The sequence below is a fragment of the Balaenoptera musculus genome, chromosome 19 (genome assembly GCF_009873245.2).
Source record: "Balaenoptera musculus isolate JJ_BM4_2016_0621 chromosome 19, mBalMus1.pri.v3, whole genome shotgun sequence".
NCBI classification, from domain to species: Eukaryota; Metazoa; Chordata; class Mammalia; order Artiodactyla; family Balaenopteridae; genus Balaenoptera; species Balaenoptera musculus.
This window is the reverse complement of record NC_045803.1, coordinates 29,555,127-29,569,283: the sequence shown is the minus strand read 5'-3', so window position 1 is coordinate 29,569,283 and position 14,157 is coordinate 29,555,127.

Genomic DNA, 14,157 nt, shown 5'->3' with positions numbered 1-14,157 from the left:
GTGATCTGTGAAAGGAAAGAGACATTCTCTCTGTGCTTTGCTCACCACCTCCCACCCTCTCTGCCCCTTCTCTGCACTCACACTGCACATACATTGCACACACACACCCGGGCACGCACACTCAGGCCTACACACCACCACACGTGCTGCTGACAGAGCCCAGCTTGGGCCCATCCAAGGAAGGGACTTACGTGTTAACCACTTTCTGTTGCATGTTTCATGGGAGTCAGTCCCATCTGAATCGCCTGGACGAAGAACAAGTTAGGGAGGGTGATTTCTCCAGGGAAATTAGGGTGCTGTTAGCAGGAGGAGGAGCAGAGCTTGGCAAGAGGGGGGAAATAAAAACAGATTCCATTTCTGCTTATTCTCACTGACTGTGGCCTCATTCTCCAATCCGCAGTTACCTTCTCTGTAAGGTAGGGACAGTACAAGCTCCCATCTCACCTGATTATCACAAGTATTAAAGAGCTAAGATTTATAGAGTGCTTACCATACTTACCCAGAGTAAAAGCTCACTAAATGTTAGCAACAACAGTAACTATAGCTGCTATTACTGCCACAGCTGCTACTACTATTACAGGGATCTTTACGGCCCCTTCCGGTTGATAGGGTTTTCTGATTTTAAGTGTGGTCAGAGAGTCATCGTAGGAGACGGCCAATTCTACTGACCCACGCTGCAGGCCATTGGGGAAAGCATCGTTAGAAGCACCTCTGTACAGTTAGCTCCTGAGAACCTCCAGTGTGGCCCACCCCACATGTTGGTACAGATGTGGGGAAACGTTAATCACAGGCCAGCTTTCCCTGGGGCCAACAGATCCCTCCAGGAGTGAAAGATATATAGTGGACGCTCATCTTAATATGGGAAGGAGAAAAACAATGAAGCCAGTCCACAGCTGGAAGCAACTATTTTAGGCCTTCCAAAGACATTCATTCAGCCAACAAATATTTCATGCTGTATTAGTTTGCTCAGGCTGCCATAACAAAATACCACAGGCTAGGTAGCATAAACAGCAGACATTTATTTTCTCAGAGTCTGGAGGCTGGAAGTCCAAGATCAAGATACTGGCAGGGTTGGTTTTCTCTGAGGCCTCCACCTTTGGCTTGCAGATAGCCACCCTCTTACTGCCTGTTCACATGGTTGTTCCTCTAAGAGTGTGAATCGGGTGTCTCCTTGTGTGTCCAAATTTCCTCTTCTTACCAAGACACTAGTCAGATTAGGGCTCATGCATATGACCTCATGTTAACTTAATCAACACTTTGAGACCCTACCTCGAAATGTAGTCACAGTCTGAGGTTCTAGGAATTAGGGCTTCAACATAAAAATTTTGGGAGGACACAATTCAACCCATATTATTTGCCTGCTGTGTGCCACACTTTTTTTTTTATAGGCAAAAGAACTATAGAAGTGACCAAACAGACAAAAAATAAAAATCCCTGCCTTTACTGGCTTTACATGGGTCAGAGAAGGAGGTGGGGGAGACAGACCATAAATAAACATGTGAAGTATGTTAGGTATAAACGTTAAGGGGCAAAATAGAGCAGGTGCTGGAGGGTGGGGAGGAGTTGCTATTTTAAATATGGTGGTCAGGAAAGAGCTCACTGATAAGGGGTGTTTGAGAAGAAAACTGAAAAGATTGATGAAGATAGATGCAAAAATCCTCAACAAAATATGAGCAAATTGAATTCAACAGCATAATAAAAGGATCATACAACATGACCAAGTGGAATTCATCCCTGGGATGCAAGGAGGGTTCCATATATGCGAATTAATCAATATGATACACCACATTAACAAAATGAAGGATAAAAGTCACATGATCATCTCAATAGATGCAGAAAAGCATTTAACAAAATTCAACACCCTTTTATGATAAAAACTCTCAACAGATTAGGTATAGAAGGAATTTACCTGAACAAAATAAAGGCCATATGTGAAAAGCCTATAGCTAATCTCATACTCAATGGTGAAAAACTAAAAGGTTTTCCTGTTAGATGGGGAACAAGGCAGGGATGTCCACTTGCCACTTCTATTCAACATAGTACTAGAAGTCCTAGCCAGAGTAATTAGGCAAAAATAAATAAATAAAGGGCAACCAAATTGGAAAGGAAGACGTAAAATTATCTCTGTTTGAGATGACATGATCTTATGTGTAGAAAATGCTGAAGACTCCATAAAAAAAAACTGTTAGAAATAAATGAATTCAGTAAAGTTGCAGGATATAAAGCCAACATATAAAAATCAGTTGTGTTTCTATACACTAACAACAAACAATCTTAAAAGGAAATCAAGAAATCAATCCCATTTACAATAGCATAAAAAGAATAAAATACTTAGGAATAAACTCAACCAAGGAGGTGAAAGACTTAAAACTATAAAATGTTGATGAAAGAAATTTAACAAAACACAAATAAATGGAAAGACGTCCTGTGCTCATGGGATGAATTAATACTGTTAAAATATCCATACTACCCAAAGTGACCTACAGATTCAATTCAATCCATATCAAAATCTCAAAGGCAATTTTTATAAAATAGAAGAAACAATCCTAAAATTCATATGGAAGCACAAAAACCCCAAATAGACAAAGCAATCCTGAGAAAAAAAGAACAAAACTGGAGGCATCACACTTCCTGATTTCAAAATATATGACAAAACTACAGTATTCAAAACAGCATGACACTGGCATAAAAACAGACGTACAGACCAGTGGAACAGAATAGAGAGGTCAGAAATAAATGGACACATATACAGTCAACTGATATCTGATAAGGGAGCCAAGAAAACACAATGGGAAAAAGACAATTTCTTCAATAACTGTTGTTGGGAAAACTGGATATTCACATGCATAAGAACAAAATTGGACCTTAAAAACATGATACACAAAAATCAATTCAAAGTAAAGACTTAAAAGTAAGACCTGAAACCATAGAACTCTTAGAAGAAAACATAAGGAAAAACAAAGGTCCTTGACATTGGTTTTGTCAATGATTTTTTTAATATGACACCAAAAGCACAGGCAACAAAAGCAAAAATAAACGTGGATTACATCAAATTAAAAAGCTTCTGCACAACAAAGGAAACCACCAACAAAATGAAAAGGCAACGTACTCTATGGGAGAAAATATTTGCAAACCATATACATGATAAAAGGTTAATATACAAAACATATAAGGAACTCCTACAATTCAATAGCAAAGAAAACCCAAAATAACCCAATTACAAAACGGACAAAAGACCTGAGTAGACATTTCTCCAAAGAAGACATATAAATATGTATCTGGCCAACAGGATATGAAAAATTATCAGGGAAATGCAAATCAAAATGACAGTGAGGTAGCCTCACACCTGTTGGGAGGGATATTATCAAAAAATAAATAAGAAGTGTTGCCAAGGATGTGGAGAAAAGGGAACGCTTTTACACTGTTGATGTGAATGTAAATTGGTGCAGCCATTATGGAAAACAGTATGGAGGTTCCTCAAAAGATTAAAAATAGAACCACCATATGATCCAACAATTCCACTTCTGGGTATATGTCCAAAGGAATTGAAATCAGGATCTTGAAGAGATATCTGCAGTCCCATGTTCACTGCAGCATTACTCACAACAACCAAGACATAGAAGAAACTTAAATGTCCGTTGATAGATGAATGGATAAAGAAAATGTGGTATTTAAATACAAAGGAGTGTTATTCAGCCATAAAAAAAGAAAGAAATCTTGCCATTTCAACAACATGGATGAACCTAGAAGACATTATGCTAAGTGAAATAAGCCAGACACTGAAGAACAAATACTATGCGATACCATTTATATTACGAATCTAAAATAGTCAAATTCATAGAATCTGAGAGTAGAATGGTGGTTACCAGGGGCTGGAGGAGGGAGAATAAGGAGGTGTTGATAAAGGGTACAAAGTTTCAGTTACTCACAATGAATAAGTCCTAGACATCTACTGTACACATAGTGCGTGTAGTTAGCAATAGAGCTGTAAGTATAAAATTTGTACACTTAAAGTTTTTGCTAAGGGAGTTCCCTGGTGGCCTAGTGGTTGGGATACGGTGCTGTCACTGCTGTGGCCCGTGTTCAATCCCTGGTTGGGGAACTGAGATCCCGCAAGCTGTGCAGTGTGGCCAAAGTATTAAAAAAAAATTTTTTTTTTGTTAAGAGGGTAGATATTAAGGGTTGATTATGATAGATAAGAGAGAGGATGGGAGAATATATTTATGGCATAGATTGTGGTGATGGTTTCACAGATGTATACTTACCTCCAAACTCATCAAGTTGTTTAATTTAAATATGTACAGCTTGGGACTTCCCTGGTGGTGCAGTGGTTAAGAATCTGCCTGCCAATGCAGGGACACGGGTTCGAGCTCTGGTTCGGGAAGATCCCACATGCCGCGGAGCAATTAAGCCTGTGTGCCACAACTACTGAGCGTGCGCTCTAGAGCCCATGAGCCACAACTACTGAAGCCCACGTGCCTAGAGCCCATGCTCTGCAACAAGAGAAGCTACCGTAATGAGAAGCCCGCGCACCGCAACCAAGAGTAGCCTCTGCTCACCACAACTAGAGAAAGCTGGTGCACAGCAACAAAGACCCGACGCAGCCAAAAATAAATAAATAAATATGTACAACTTTTTGTGTGTCATACCTTAATAAAGTAAGAAAGGAAACCACGTAACATAAAGAAAAAAGAAATCACAGAACTACTTTTCCTGCATATGTGTTCATGGAAATTTTAATATACCAATTTCTAGTTCCCTGATATAATGAAATCCTACACTGAAAAAAATCCAGTTACTCACAATTATGTCTTGGCTGGCTAAACATTTTACCATTTTAAAATAAAATACAGTATTGCAAAAATAATTGTAGTGTTCTGAACAATCGTATTTTGGTAACTGTAGTACTTTGGTATCAGCAGAGATTAGGCAGATTTTAGCACAATTCTTTGTAACATTTAAGAACAAAATAACTAGCCATACCATTCTCCCTGTGTCTTCATTGAAAGCCCACAATGTAATAGGGCTAGGGTTAGGGCTAGGGCTAGGGTTAGGGCTAGGGCTAGGGCTAGGGCTAGGGCTAGGGCTAGGGCTAGGGCTAGGGCTAGGGCTAGGGCTAGGGTTAGGGCTAGGGCTAGGGCTAGGGCTAGGGCTAGGGCTAGGGTTAGGGCTAGGGCTAGGGTTAGGGCTAGGGCTAGGGCTAGGGCTAGGGCTAGGGCTAGGGTTAGGGCTAGGGCTAGGGCTAGGGCTAGGGCTAGGGCTAGGGTTAGGGCTAGGGCTAGGGCTAGGGCTAGGGCTAGGGCTAGGGCTAGGGCTAGGGCTAGGGTTAGGGCTAGGGCTAGGGTTAGGGCTAGGGCTAGGGCTAGGGCTAGGGCTAGGGCTAGGGCTAGGGCTAGGGCTAGGGCTAGGGTTAGGGCTAGGGCTAGGGCTAGGGCTAGGGCTAGGGCTAGGGTTAGGGCTAGGGCTAGGGCTAGGGCTAGGGCTAGGGCTAGGGCTAGGGCTAGGGCTAGGGCTAGGGCTAGGGTTAGGGCTAGGGCTAGGGTTAGGGCTAGGGCTAGGGCTAGGGCTAGGGCTAGGGCTAGGGCTAGGGCTAGGGCTAGGGCTAGGGCTAGGGCTAGGGCTAGGGCTAGGGCTAGGGCTAGGGCTAGGGCTAGGGCTAGGGCTAGGGCTAGGGCTAGGGCTAGGGCTAGGGCTAGGGCTAGGGTTAGGGCTAGGGCTAGGGCTAGGGCTAGGGCTAGGGCTAGGGCTAGGGCTAGGGCTAGGGCTAGGGCTAGGGTTAGGGCTAGGGCTAGGGCTAGGGCTAGGGCTAGGGCTAGGGCTAGGGCTAGGGCTAGGGCTAGGGCTAGGGCTAGGGCTAGGGCTAGGGCTAGGGCTAGGGCTAGGGCTAGGGTTAGGGCTAGGGCTAGGGCTAGGGCTAGGGCTAGGGCTAGGGTTAGGGCTAGGGCTAGGGCTAGGGCTAGGGCTAGGGCTAGGGTTAGGGCTAGGGCTAGGGCTAGGGCTAGGGCTAGGGCTAGGGCTAGGGCTAGGGCTAGGGCTAGGGCTAGGGCTAGGGTTAGGGCTAGGGCTAGGGCTAGGGCTAGGGCTAGGGCTAGGGCTAGGGCTAGGGCTAGGGCTAGGGCTAGGGCTAGGGCTAGGGCTAGGGCTAGGGCTAGGGCTAGGGCTAGGGCTAGGGTAGGGCTAGGGCTAGGGCTAGGGCTAGGGCTAGGGCTAGGGCTAGGGCTAGGGCTAGGGCTAGGGCTAGGGTTAGGGCTAGGGCTAGGGCTAGGGCTAGGGCTAGGGCTAGGGCTAGGGCTAGGGCTAGGGCTAGGGCTAGGGCTAGGGCTAGGGCTAGGGCTAGGGCTAGGGCTAGGGTTAGGGCTAGGGCTAGGGCTAGGGCTAGGGCTAGGGCTAGGGCTAGGGCTAGGGCTAGGGCTAGGGCTAGGGCTAGGGCTAGGGCTAGGGCTAGGGCTAGGGCTAGGGCTAGGGCTAGGGCTAGGGCTAGGGCTAGGGCTAGGGCTAGGGCTAGGGTTAGGGCTAGGGCTAGGGCTAGGGCTAGGGCTAGGGCTAGGGTTAGGGCTAGGGTTAGGGCTAGGGCTAGGGCTAGGGCTAGGGCTAGGGCTAGGGTTAGGGCTAGGGCTAGGGCTAGGGCTAGGGCTAGGGCTAGGGCTAGGGCTAGGGTTAGGGCTAGGGCTAGGGCTAGGGCTAGGGCTAGGGCTAGGGTTAGGGCTAGGGCTAGGGCTATGGTTAGGGCTAGGGCTAGGGCTAGGGTTAGGGCTAGGGCTAGGGCTAGGGTTAGGGCTAGGGCTAGGGCTAGGGCTAGGGCTAGGGTTAGGGCTAGGGCTAGGGCTAGGGTTAGGGCTAGGGCTAGGGCTAGGGCTAGGGCTAGGGCTAGGGCTAGGGCTAGGGTTAGGGCTAGGGCTAGGGCTAGGGTTAGGGCTAGGGCTAGGGCTAGGGCTAGGGCTAGGGTTAGGGCTAGGGCTAGGGCTAGGGCTAGGGTATGGATAGGAAAAAAATTGAAGTGGTAAGAGAATGAACTGTGTGGATATTTGGGGGAAGAGCATTCCAGGTAGAGGGAAACCAGGAAGTGCAAAGGCCCTGAGGCAGGCACACACCTGGAAATTTCCAGGAACAGCTGAGTCCATCAAGGCTGGAGTAGGATGAGGAGGAGAAATGTGGTAGGGGATTAAGTCAGAGAAGGAGCTGGGGACAGGTGAGTGGGTCGTGGTGGCTAGATTACCTAGGATCTCTTAGGCCTTTAGTCGGTATGAGATGGTAAACCATTGGAAGGTTGGAGCAGAGAGTGACATGGTCTGACTTGAGACTTAACATGCTCACTCTACCTGCCATGTTGAGGACAGACTAAGAGGAGGCGGGGGAAGCCAGAGCCCAGCAAGGAGGCTGGTGCTGTCATCCAGGTGAGAGGTCAGAGGTCATGGTGGCTTGGACCAGGGTGGTAGCAGTGGAGGCATATGAATGACTTAGGGATTGTCTGTATTGTGGCATAATTCTTTGCTCCCCTTCCTCTCCGTGTGTGTGACCTTGCATTTTACTGCTGAGTGATATTTCTGGTCAGGAAGCAGTAGCGACACACACTCTAATCAGCCAAAGAGCTGCATTTGGGACAGTGGCTGGGTTGAGTCACTGTGGCTCTTCCAGAAGGGAGGAGAAAGGGGAGGACTCCCACAGCGGGGGTAGGCAGGGCCTCCTACTGCACCCCATGCTGGGATTTAAGATAAAGACCCCAGTAAACCCAGTTACTGGTTGTGAAGATGTGGATGGATGGCAGTTTGGGGCTGCGGGCTTTCTCCCAGACCCTCCTGGAAGCTGGGATTTCCCCAGCTGACCCCAGAGGACTCATCACCTGGGTTAATCTGCCCACACCAGCAGAACAGGACAACCACTGCAGCTTCCAGTCATCGGTGATTAATGTAAATATTTGTCCTTAGAAGCTGGATCACATGACCCTCAGGCGATGGCCTAACTCTTAAGTGACTCGTATCACCGGGGGTGCTGCACCTCCCGGGGAACACGTCTGTCCCCGCGTTTCAACCTAAACGCAAACCTGGTCGGAGACGCCCAGTTGATCGCCCTCATCCTTAGTCACGTGGGCATATTCGAGGCTGGCCTTTCCCTCGAGTGTGTCGCAGCCGTCTAACAGCTTGAGTGTGGAGCCTTGGGGAGGGGGTGCAGCGGCCCTCCCGCGGCGGCTAGAATTGGTCAACGTGCTCTGGGTCAGGGCTGGAAACGCCCCGTTCGCGTTTCACCTCTTTAACTTCGGGCTTCGGGTCGTAGAGTGTGCGGGAGGGTTCAGCTTTCATTAGTCATTCATGTTTTAGGGAATGAAGATTCCGAGTTCTGGTTTTGATGGGGGTAGGAGGAGGGTAGTTGTAGAGGGATAAAGTCAAGTGCGAGAACCAACGGAGAGACGCTGGGGGTTAAAGGCATGAACTTTCTTAGGTGGGGCAGCCCTGGGGAATGGCTTCTGGGATAATACTTACAGCGTGTTTAAGGCGTCTTCAATGAAAGATTCAGTAAAAAACCTCTCTCTTGAATCCATTCCTCATCTCTGTGTACTTTAACCCCTGGTGGAGATGCCGCCCTGCTTAAGACTATTAAGCATTTTGTGTAAGGGAAATATAACTCTTTTAGCTGTGGATTTTTTTTCAGGAATGCAAATGTAGGTGCAGGATTTTAAGAGCAGGGGTCTATTTAAAATGTACATATAATATTCTCTATGAGAAACATCCTTAGGTAAATTAATTCCTGCTTTGCTGCACGCATTCTTCCCATTGCCCACCAGAGGGCACTCGACCCTCCACCAGGAGGCGTTAAGGTCGACTCCCCCTTGGGTAATTTACTCACCCTGCGCCTTCCCGGGCGTGGAGCCATATTAGACGCAGCAGGGCAAGGTTTGCCAGTTTAGTGTCAATTGAAAGGGAAGGGCCATATAAATGGTGTCAGGAAAAACTGCTGCCTGTTACTGGGGAAATACAAATACATTCATATGAGCCTGTTAGGATATACAGTAACGGTCTCTGCCGTCACCTTTGTTTAGAGTCACATTGCCAAAGGAAGCAACAGTGCACCAGGCTTTAATATTCCTTCAAGCAGTCTTTATTTTCTCTGCTCTACACATTAAGGAATGTTTGGTACCTTGTCATATCCAGAGAGAGAGAAAAAAGTGAGCGTCGTTCAGGTTTACAGGGTACCCCTTAGTGGGGACCTGAGGCCCAGGCTTGGCTGCAGGTGGGATGTAGCAAACGTTCAAGTGCAAAATGCATGACCATCGTCCTTAAGACGCCCGCCGGCCCCACTTCTCCTCGCTCACATTCGCTAACACAGCAACCACCCTTCTCCGCCTAGTGTCTTCCGAGCCGCGTTCAGTTTCTTTTTCAACTGGATTCCACGTGGCTGGCATTAAGTGCTCAGCAAGTGGCCATGATAGCAAGTCCAATTTATGGTCTCATTGATTCCTGTGAGAACAAAGTCATTTACAGTAAGTCAGCCTTAAAAGTGGGAAGTAGCAATGGACAAATTATCCAACTGGAAACTTCAAAATTTACTACTGTTTACAGTGTCAGTCAAGTAACTTGTGTTAGAAGACAATGTTTCTGTTTTTAATTGTTCTTCCGTCATCATTAGGATGCAATTCTATTAAATCAATAGTTCAAGGAGTCAAAATAAGCTCCTCCCCCACGAAGTACTCCTGCCGGAAATGCTAAATCTAATCAAGTGTTCAGCCCTTACTGTATACAAGAAATACAGGGATAGATGATCAAGCTAAACAACATCACAAGAAATCCATCCTGGTCTGTTCAAGTGGTCCATGTTATGGGGGCGGAGGGAAGGATTGTTCTATAACAGAGATTAAAGTGACGTCACAACCAAATGCAATGAATGGATCTTGATTGGATGGTGGTTTTGAAAAATAGTAACAATAAAAGCTTTTTTTATGCTGTGTGAAAATAAGGGCAATTTAAATAGGTGTAGGCATGCAATGAGGCTAGGAATTTAGAGCATTTTCTCAGGTGTGTCAGTGGCCCTGTAGGTAGCGTAATGTCCTAGACCTTAGGAGATACATGCTGAAGTATCTAGGAGTAAAGTTCATGATGACCCCAACTTATTTTTTTAAATTGAATTATAGTTGATTTTCACTATAAAAGTTTCAGGTGTACAACATATTCAACATTTTTATAGATTATATACTCCATTTAAAGTTGTTACAAAATAGTGGCTGTATTTCCCTGTGCTGCATAATACGTCCTTGTTGTTTATTTATTTTATACATAGTAGTTTGTACCTCTTAATCCCCTACCCCTATCTTGCCTCCCCCTTTCCTCTCCCCACTGGTAACCACAGTTTGGTCTCTATATCTGTGGGTCTGCTTCTGTTTTGTTATATTCATTCATTTGTTTTATTTTTTTAAATTCCACATGTAAGTGATATCATACAGTATTTTTCTTTCTCTGTCTGATGTATTTCACTAAGCATAATACCCTCTAGGTCCATCCACGTTGTTGCAAATGGCAGAATTTCATTCTTTCTTATGGCTGAGTAATATTCCATTGTATATATATACACCACATCTTCTTTATCCATTCATCTGTTGATGGGCACTTGGACTGCTTCCATGTCTTGGCTATTGTAAATAATGCTGCCATAAACATTGGGGTGCATGTATCTTTTCAAATAGGTGTTTTCATTTTCTTCAGATACATACCCAGGAGTGGAATTGCTGGATCATATGGTAGTTTTATATTTTCAGTTGTTTGAGGAACCTCCATACTGTTCTCCACAGTGGCTGCACCAATTTACATTCCCACCAACAGTGCCCTATGGTTCCCTTTTCTCCACATCTTTGCCAGCATTTGTTATTTGTAGACTTTTTGATGATAGCCATTCTGACAGGTGTGAGGTGATACCTTATGGTGGTTTTGATTTGCATTTCTCTGATGATTAGCGATGGTAAGTGTATTTTCATATGCCTGTTGGCCATCTGTATATCTTCTTTGGAAAAATGTCTATTCAGGTCTTCTGCCCATCCTTTAATCATGTTGTTTGTTTTTCTGATATTGAGTTGTATGAGCTGTTTATATATTTTGGATATTAACCCCTTGATCATCTCATCTACAAATATTTTCTCCCATTGAGTATGTTGCCTTTTGTTTTGTTGATGGTTTCCTTTGATGAGCAAAAGCTTTCAAATTTAACAAATTTAGGACCCATTCATTTAGTTTTTCTTTTGTTTCTTTTGCCTTAAGAGACAGATCCAAAAAATTATTGCTACAATTTATGTCAAAGAGTGTTCTGCCTATGTTCTCTTCTAGGAGTTTTATGGTTTCACGTCTTACATTTAGGTCTTTAATCCATTTTGAGTTTATTTTTGTATATGGTGTGAGAAAGTGTTCTAATATCAGTCTTTTACATGTAGCTGTCCAGTTTTCCCACCACCACATATTGAAGAGATTTTCTTTTCTCCAATGTGTATTCTTGCCCCCTTTGTCATAGATTAATTGACCGTGTGTGGGTTTATTTATGGGCTCTCTATTCTGTCCCATTGATCTATGTGTCTGTTTTTGTGCCAGTAACATGCTGTTTTGATTACTGTAGCTTTGTTGTATAGTCTAAAGTCAGGGAGCATGATACCTCCAGCTATCTTCTTTTTTCTAACAATTGCTTTGGCAATTTGGAGTCCTTTGTGGTTCCATATAAATTTTAGGATTATTTGTCCAGTTCTGTGGAAAATGTCTGGGTATTTTGATAGAGATTGCATTAAATCTGTAGATCGCTTTGGATAGTATAGACATTTTAACAATATTAATTCCTCCAATCCATGAGTGTGGAATAGCTTTCCATTTCTTTGTATCATCTTCAATTTCCTTCATCAATGTTTTATAGTTTTCAGAGTATAGGTCTTTCACCTTCTTCATCAAGTTTATTCCTATGTATTTTATCCTTTTTGATGTGATTTTAAATGGGAACTCCATCCATTTTTTCTTTGTTTTTTGTTTGTTTGTTTGTTTTAGTTGCATGTTGTTTAGTCTCCACATGTTTGTGTTTTTTCCATTTTTCTTCCTGTAATTTATTTCTAGCTTCATACCATTATGGTATTAAAAAATGCTTGATATAATTTCTATCCTCTTAAATTTGTTGAAACTTGTTTTGTGGCCTAGCATGTGATCTATCCTGGAGAACGTTCCACGTGCACTTGAAAAGAATGTGTATTCTGCTGTTTGGGAATGGAATGTCCTGTAGATATCTATCAAGTCCAACTGGTCTAATGTTTCATTTAAGACCACTGTTTCCTTATTGATTTTCTGTCTGGATCATCTGTCCATTGGGATGTTAAAGACCTCTACTATTTTGTATTATTGTCAATTTCTCCCTTGATATATCTCCCTTTACACATTTAGGTGCTCCTGTATTAGATGCACATATGTTAATGAGTATTATATCCTTTTCTTGTATTGATCCCTTCATCATTCCATAACGACCTTCTTTGTCTTTTGTTATAGAATTTGTTTTAAAGTCTATTTTGTCTGATATGTGTATTGCTACCCCCACTGTTTATTGTTTCCGTTTGCATGAAATATATTTTCCCATCCCCTTACTTTCAGTCTGTGTGTGTCTTTAGCTCCAAAATGAGTCTCTTTGTAAGCAGCATATAGATGTGTCTAGGTTTTTTAAACAATAAGCCATCCTATGTCTTTTGAGTGGAGCATTTTAGTCCATTGACACAGTGATTATTGATAGGTATGTACTTATTGCCCTTTTTGTTACTTGTTTTCTGGTTGTTTTTGTAGTTCCTCTCTATTCTTTTCTACTTTTAGTTTCTTCCCTTGTGGTTTGACGATTTTCTTTAGTGGTATGCTTGTGTTACTTTCTCTCTAGTTTTTGTGTATCTATTGTAGGGCTTTTTAAAAATTAATTTTTATTGGAGTATAGTTGATTTACAATTTTGTGTTAGTTTCTGCTGTACAGCAAAGTGACTCATTTATACAAATACATATATACACTCTTTTTTAGATTATTTTCCCATACAAGTCATTACAGAGTATTGAGTAGAGTTCCCTGTGCTATACAGTAGGTTCTAATTAGTTATCTATTTTATATATAGTAGTGTGTATATGTCAATCTCAATCTCCCAACTTATCCCTCCCCCCCTCCCTTGATAACCATAAGTTTATTTTCTACATAAGTGACTCTATTTCTGCTTTGTAAATAAGTTCATTTGTACCATTTTTGTTTTAGATTCCACATGTAAGTGATATCATATGATATTTGTCTTTGTCTATCTTACTTTACTCAGTATGACAATCTCTAGGTCCATCCATGTCGCTGCAAATGGCATTATTTCATTCTCTTTTATGGCTGTGTAATAGTCCATTGTATGTATGTACCACATCTTCTTTATTCATTCATCCGTTGATGGACATTTAGGTTGCTTCCATGTCCTGGCTATTGTAAATAGTGCTGCAATGAACACTGGGGTGCATGTATCTTTTTGAATTATGGTTTTCTCTGGATATATGCCCAGGAGTGGGATTGCTGGATCATATGGTAGCTCTATTTTTAGTTTTTTAGGAACCTCCATACTGTTCTCCATAGTGGCTGTACTGATTTACATTCCCGCCAACAGTGTACAAGGGTTCCCTTTTCTCCACACCCTTTCCAGCATTTATTGTTTGTAGATTTTTTTTTTTTGTAGATTTTTTTGATGATGGCCATTCTGACTGGTGTGAGGTGATACCTCATTATAGTTTTGATTTGCATTTCTCTAATAATTAGTGATGTTGAGCAACTTTTCATGTGCTTTTTGGTCATCTGTATGTCTTCTTTGGAGAAATCTCTACTTAGATCTTAGGACCATTTTTTGATTGGGTTGTTTGTTTTTTTAATATTGAGTTGCATGAGCTGTTTGTATATTTTGGAGATTAATCCCTTGTCAGTCTTTTCATTTGCAAATATTTTCTCCCATTATGTGGGTTGTCTTTTCATGTTATGGTTTCCTTTGCTATGCAAGAGCTTTTGAGTTTAATTAAGTCCCATTTGTTTACTTTTGTTTTTCTATTGTAGGTTTTTGATTTGTGGTTACCATGTGGTTCATATATGTTGACCTAAAACTATATCTACTTAAGCACATTCACTTAAGTTCAAGCACATTCCAAAAGATCTACA